We start from the raw sequence: 7,016 nt of genomic DNA on the forward strand, positions 1-7,016 counted from the left end.
CCTATGCCTTCAAGGTCTTGTCAATGTATGTAAGCTATAACAAGACAGTTCTATACTAATATCAGTATAACTGTCTTTATAAACACTTGGCTAATATGATAATTCCTTCCTTCCTTCCTCCCTTCCTTCCTCCTTTCCTTCCTCCCTTCCTTCCCTACCTTCCTTCCTCCCTTCCTTCCCTCTCTCCCTTCCCTCCTTCCTTCCTTCCTCTCTTCCTTCCCTCCTTCCCTTCTTTCCCTCCCTCCCTGGAAGTGTTGCAAACTAAAGCAAGAAAAGGACATGGGAAAATATACAATATAAACAATATATGCAATATATACAATATATACAAAATATATTTTTTTCTGGAGAAAAAAAATCTGTAAGCATAGCCATTTTATCTATAAAATTTATGTAGTATCATTCACACTGGAATGACAGTCTAAGCCAAACTGTAAATTCCTTTATTTACTTTCAGGAATTTGTATTGATAGCTGTGTGGATCCTTTTAGCTTCTTCCTACACCTGCTTGTTCTTTCTGAGCTTGGGATATAGCCCTACCAAAGCAGTAGGAAAACAAGAGGCACCTGATGCAACCCCCACCCTTAGGCAGGGCTATTTTGAGGGAAAACAGATTTTATTTATGAGACTTTCTTTATTTATGAAGTAGATATGTGCAAAATAAGATCAGTTGGAGGAGATGGCTGGAGTAAAATGTGATGCCCTCTCTTAACCACTCACTCAGCATTGCTGTGGGGCCTTCGAACAACAGCTTGCGTACTTCAGCCAAGGTGGTTTGAGAGCTGCCTCGGAAATCAAAGGAACACTTCAGTTAAACACATGCAGGAGCTTCCTCTTATACAAGGGCAATCAAGGTCTCACTGACTGCTTTGCCCAGGATGTTCTGGCAACATTTGAATTCTCTTCAACCAAGAGGAAAATGTGACCATTAAGATGCCATGTTGGCCTCACAGGACTTACCTCCACCAACAAGAAATCAGGTGAGCTGTTCACTTGGATGAATGAGTAAGCCCCATTTAGACAGAGGCATAGGCAAGGAAATCCTGCAATACCATCCACGTGCACCATCAGTAATTAACAAATGCTGCAAACCATAACCAAAGAGGTGTTAAGTAAGTCCCTGACTTTGGCTGTTTCTTGAAAGCTATGGGACCTCACATGCATTCATATGACTTTATTGATTCCGATGGTTTCAAAAGGATGCTACAAGAGAATAGTCTGGTTTGGTATCCACTACGTAAAAACACACTCTTACATGTCACATATGTTTAAAGCTCTTTACAAAGTGATATTGCAAACTCCTTTTTCAGTTACAGAAATAGAGGCACAGGAGTGATTTGCCCAAAGTCATACAGGCAGCTAACAAAGGGCATGGGGTTATACCCACAGCTCCTGACTCAGAGCATAGCACCTCACTGTATAAAACCTTTGGCCTCTTTTCTTTTGTGCACATGCCTGTAGTTAATGAAATTACCTGCTCTTCATTTTCCAACAACACGCTGAACTCTAGGAAGGAAAGCAGGAGGGATCAGCTTGTGTTTCAACTCTGAAATTTCAAAAGGTAAAACTTGTATACTGGGATTTGTGCATATTTGAAATCTGTTATGCAAACAGTATTAACTTTCATAAATTTGAATTCTAAAATTTTATACCACATACTGTCTTTTTTGGATGTATTTGAATCTGTTTGATCTAAAAATATCCTTAATCTGTGAGGATAATACCGTGTGCCAGAGACGTAATGGTATATAAACCTATAGAAGTTATTTTCATGATACATTTTTTTTTGCTTTCAAAGACATTTGGAGCTTGAAATGTTTTTGACTTTGGCCCCAGAATGATGTTACATCAGTCCAACTTGTGACGTCAGCTTCTAATTAACTGTGACACAATGTTTTGCCACCAGTGGACCAAAACATGACTTGTGATGTTCCACTGTTTTCTCCTCTTTCTATTCATTGGTTCCTAAACAATTAGAAAAAATTCATTGATCCTGTAAGAATGGTATTTTCATAATGGACGAGTAATCCTGCTAGATTATACTGTATTAAACTAGATCATACTGTATTAGAAACCAAATACATATGAAAAGAATTTAATCAAATAATTCTTCTTCAATGAAAATTCTTCTCTCTTTCAACCAGATCTTTTAATGAGCTTTGTCTTTTCTTGAATTTCTCTTCTGATATATATACAAGCAATTTATATTTCATGAAACATTATAGCCAGAAATTAGATCACCAGCTCTTCCAAATGAAACACAAGGGTTTACATTTTCAGAAAACCTGTATTTCATAGGATAATTAACCAACATATAATAAAAATGTACACAACTGTCAGATGTTTAAGTGGGAGGCAACACCAAAAGGAAAGGCTTCGTTTCTTCGGTTGGCTTTGAAAATTGGAATATATCTTTATGTTTCATATTGTAACAGATAGTAAAGTAGGAGAGGGTTTTTTTTCTCAGCATAGAAATCTCTGACTAGTAATAGTAACTAAAATATACCCAGCATGCCTCCTTTCACCCTAAAACACCACCACAATCACCAAAAAAAAACCAAAAAAGGGAAAAAAATAATCAAAATCACATGACTAAAAGATTTTGTCTTATGTTGTATGAACTATGACAGAAAAGTCACGTGGTTGGTTCTTGTTTACACTCTATAGTTTTGTTACAAAGAGGGGGATAAAATTCTATTAAACGTTCAATAACTTGGAGGACAGATCATCAACTAGCTCTCTGGGCTCCTTATGTGCGTGCTAGGTCCTCTGCCCTTTACCTCATGGTTTCAATGACAGAGTTAAATTTAATGTCTCTTGTCTCCTTTCTTTGCAAGTTTTTCAAAGCTAATGCCTAGCACTTCTCCTTTCTAGACTCCTCACAAGTTGCAATGTCTTGATTGTGCATGTAAATGAACCTGGCAATAACACCTTGCAAATGGTTATGTTGAAATAACTACAAACGGATATAAACTCAGCCATTTAAGAAATTTTATCCCCCTCTCCTCCAGCAGTTCCATACCTGCAGCAGTCACAGCACAGCACTTGGCTAGTGCTACATCTATCAAGCTCAAGAGAAGATAATAAACCACTTGGTTTGCACATATTGCCCGAGTACCTCCCTGGGAATAAGATCTGGCCTGTGATCCGCCAGCTGGCTTATACTTTGTGTCTTTTAAAAAGATCAGGTCTTTTTAGGTACCTGGCCCTGCACAATTTGCATTACTGAAGATTTTAAAAACAGATCTTCTATAGCTGCAATTTCTAACCAATCATCAAGAAGTATGTACAGTGAGGTACAAACTAGCTTTCTGATAAAGTTAGACTCTAATAACTGAATGAACATAAATGCTGCCATTAAGCCTAGGAGACAGGCTTCTTCAGAAATGTGAACATATCTCAAGCTCAAACATAACTTATTTTGTAATTCATAAAAGTTTTATTTTCAGTTTTTTACTGCTTGTATTTTACTTGCTTTTCTTTCATCTCTGAGTTGTGATATGTGTATAAGTGAAGCAGCTTAAAGCCACCAAATGAGGCTTTCTGAAGGGCATAATAAATTTTCCTGGGATCAGGTAATAGACTCAGAAATGTTCTCTGTAAGATCAGCTCTGCAGTTCCAGAAAGGCTGGGTGAGTGTGTGAGCTTGAAAATATATAACACTGTAGGAAGGAAATCTGCATAAGAAACTGAGGAATATTCTCTGAAAGAAAGTTCCATGCCCCAGTTACCCCATCGTCAGCAGTATAGATTGCCAAAGCACGTCAGTGTGCTATATAGAGTCTGTACTTGCACTTCACACATTAGCAGAGGCACTGAAACTCGCTTCTGCTTAAGTACCTGTGGTGTTTGTGGGACAAACCATAATCTACTTCTCACTTTGACTATCTCTGAGACTTCTCTGACAGCTCTGAAAACAGATTTCATTCCTGGCATATTAGCAGAGCCAAAAGCAACAGTTAGATCTCACCATTACCTACAGCTGATTTCCTAGCAAAAGCAATCGTTAAACACAATTCAACTTGGACTTTCAGTCTTCTGGGAAAATGACTTGTTCTTACGTCTAGCAGTAACAAGTGCATGGTTCATAGGCACACAAGAAAAATATGAGCACTGAAAAATGTTCTATCGTGCTAACAAGTCCTACACCTTACTGTCTAGTGTTCAATTACTGCGGTGTTCCTTGAGAGCATCCCTGTTGTTTCTCAGCATTCATTTTGTAAGCTAGTAAACACCCTCCTTTCTAGTTTCCTCTCATAAGTTACATTTGTGATTACTCCAGTCCTCCTTTCTCTGTGGCTGTTCTTCCATGTCTCATGCTTTTACCTGACTGACTGTGCCTGTACACAGGCATACATCTATATATAGCCTCCTAGCTGCCTTGAGAAATGGATGAAAACATTTGCTGACATTTGCTTTTTCCATACTCATATCACATTGATTCTTGACAGAAATTCTAAAAATTAGCATCTATATACAAGTACATTTCTCATTTCCAAAGGATGATCCCAAGTTTGTAGAATTTCCCATTTGCTCCTTGCACTTTGCATTATTTGCTCATTTCAACTATTTCAGACCTGTTGGTAGGGGTTTTCTTAATTATTTCTGTCAAAGTCCAGCCTTTTTTTCTTCTGCTGTTGCTGTTGAACCTTGTATTATCTGCTCATATTATAAGTATACAAGATTATTACAAAGCTACTAATTAATTAGTGGTCACAAGATCAGTTCTGAGGGAATCTCACTACTCACTGCCTCCAGATGAATGCCTCCTCATCCAGCATAGCCTATTTTAGCAGCAGAACACCGATTTATATATGCATTTCTAATGGCATGGTATCTTCCTGCAGTCAAGTCTTTGGTTTGGTCACAGTAATTAAGACCTCTCAGATACCAAGTACCTCTATAGCCTACAGCACATCATCCACCACTTTCAGAGCACGGTGAAATATGTGAGCTGTGAAGCATCTCTCAGAAATACACCATTAATCAGTCTGTACCTGTAAGCATGGCTATATCCTTAATAGTTTGTACTTGCACACAGCAGGGCTGTGTCTGATGCAGCTTCCCCTCTCCAGGCCTGATCCTGACCCCACCCATGGGCTGACATCCCAGCCTGTCCTTGGTTGGCTCCCATCTCCAAGGAGGTGCCTGATACCCAGGACTACCCGTTTCCCCTGGCTGCTTAGAATTCCTAACTGGAGACCTGGGATAGGCTCTGGATGGTGAGGTCCTACCGTACCACCTCAGGGGACCACCACATCTCCTGTCCTCAGGGAATCGCTGGTCCTCACAGTGTCCTAGCAACTACTGAAGTTAAGATGCATCTCTTTGGTGTCAACTGCTTTGCCTGTTTCTGTCTCAACATGTGTTGTGTTTGTCCATACGTGTTTTCCATGGGTCTGATATCACATAATCATTTTTATTGCCCACAGTTCTGCATACCACGTAAGCCAGAGTTATGAATGGAACCATCTACATGCTATATTTCATGCCAGCTGGCATTTGGAAGTGAAATATTGTATTTTGTTGGAATTAATTCTTTTACTCATTTTATCTGTTCTATATTCATGTAAATATGAATATACTACCAGCTTTTCCCATTATTTTTTAGGGACACCATGAGCTATGTTGTTTAAAGTTTTATAGTAAGAGAAGAGTAAAATCTAAGCAGGGAAGAAATCAGTGATTTAAAAAACAATAAATTGAAGTGTGCATTTAGGTCTGAATGCAAATCGGGTAAAATATCACCGTGGTTCATGTGGTACTGGTGAAGGAATTAAAATACTTTCAGTATAAGCCAGACAAGATGTTTTGTGCATGGGGAATGGTATGATTTCAGGGCTCCCATGTTAGTATAACATAGAGGTCTGTCTAGCAAATAGTCATTGCATACAAACATGAACATCATGTGCTCACAACCACACATTTTCCTGTTTCTGAGGAAATAAAAATGGGAAAATTTTTTGGTCTGGGCTAAGTAGCCAATACTGAGACCAAATTTAAAGGTAAAGGATTGAAATTGTCAGGATATAGGATGTACATTCATTTGCATTGAAACCTCTTAAAATCGCATGATTGAATGGTAACATTATGTCCTATCACCTTTGCATTGTTCAAGTGGAAAAGAGAAAGTTATGTTATAGATAACCTTGGCTCCATCAGAGATGGCTGTAAAATAGCCCTGTTCACCTCTGGGGAGGCAGCAAATGAAAGGTTATGTTAGAAACTGTACACCAGTGATAACATGTTTTTGGACTTCTTAGTACCTAGATTCTCAACCCAAGTCTAGGACAGAGGTGGGATTTTGCCACGTCAGAGATTAAGGAAATATCACTTCCCTAGGCTGCTCCTGCCATTAAGGGAGGGATTTGGAGCCCAGTGCCACGCTAGCAAATTTTACAAGGGGAAGAAGCTGCAATGGCAGGAATTGGGGATGCCAGTCAATCTGTATTTTCACCTAACATGTATGATAGCAAGGCAAGAAAGGAAAAGAAACTCTGCCTGTTTTTATGTTTTTGCTCTCTTTCAGTTCTACAAATGTGGCAAGCCAACATCCTTTGCAAGCAAGGATCTGCCTCAGGTTTGGTACTGGATTATTTCCTTTGAAGAGGGAGTCAAAAAATATATACATCCATTTGCAAATATAAGCTAAAGGCCAATTGCTAGCATGTTCAACAGCACTTTAGACAGCTGCTTCAAATGTGATCCATTCATTAACCAGCAGAAGAAGCATAAAAAACTCTAGAGAATATTTTATGGTTATCTGACAGGCTGAATGTATGGCAGTAGCTGTAAAAGACCTCAGCAAAACTGAGAAAAGTTGGTGGATTTCAAGTCAGAACACTCACCTGTTGCTCCAAAATTACCTTTTTTGCTATACCACATATTACATATGGTAACTCTGGCAAATACCTAGTTAGTGGATGTGCAAGTAAATTTTTGCGGGCATGCAGTAGGATACTATTAAACCTCATTTCTAACTTGTTAAGTAAAATAAAATGGGTGACAGGGAATCC

At 38.8% G+C, this 7,016-nt stretch overlaps 1 long non-coding RNA gene across 1 annotated transcript; it reads right to left on the reverse strand.

Moving 5' to 3' along the window:
• Positions 1-634: 634 nt before the first annotated feature.
• LOC113966825 lies at positions 635-5,243 on the reverse strand. The gene is made up of 3 exons (XR_003533973.1): positions 4,998-5,243; positions 1,475-1,546; positions 635-902 (listed from the first exon to the last, which is right to left on the reverse strand). It is a non-coding gene; the product is annotated as an uncharacterized LOC113966825 (long non-coding RNA).
• Positions 5,244-7,016: the final 1,773 nt, after the last annotated feature.

The sequence above is a fragment of the Neopelma chrysocephalum genome, unplaced genomic scaffold (assembly GCF_003984885.1).
Source record: "Neopelma chrysocephalum unplaced genomic scaffold, ASM398488v2 Primary Assembly neopelma1_61b, whole genome shotgun sequence".
Lineage (NCBI taxonomy): Eukaryota > Metazoa > Chordata > Aves > Passeriformes > Pipridae > Neopelma > Neopelma chrysocephalum.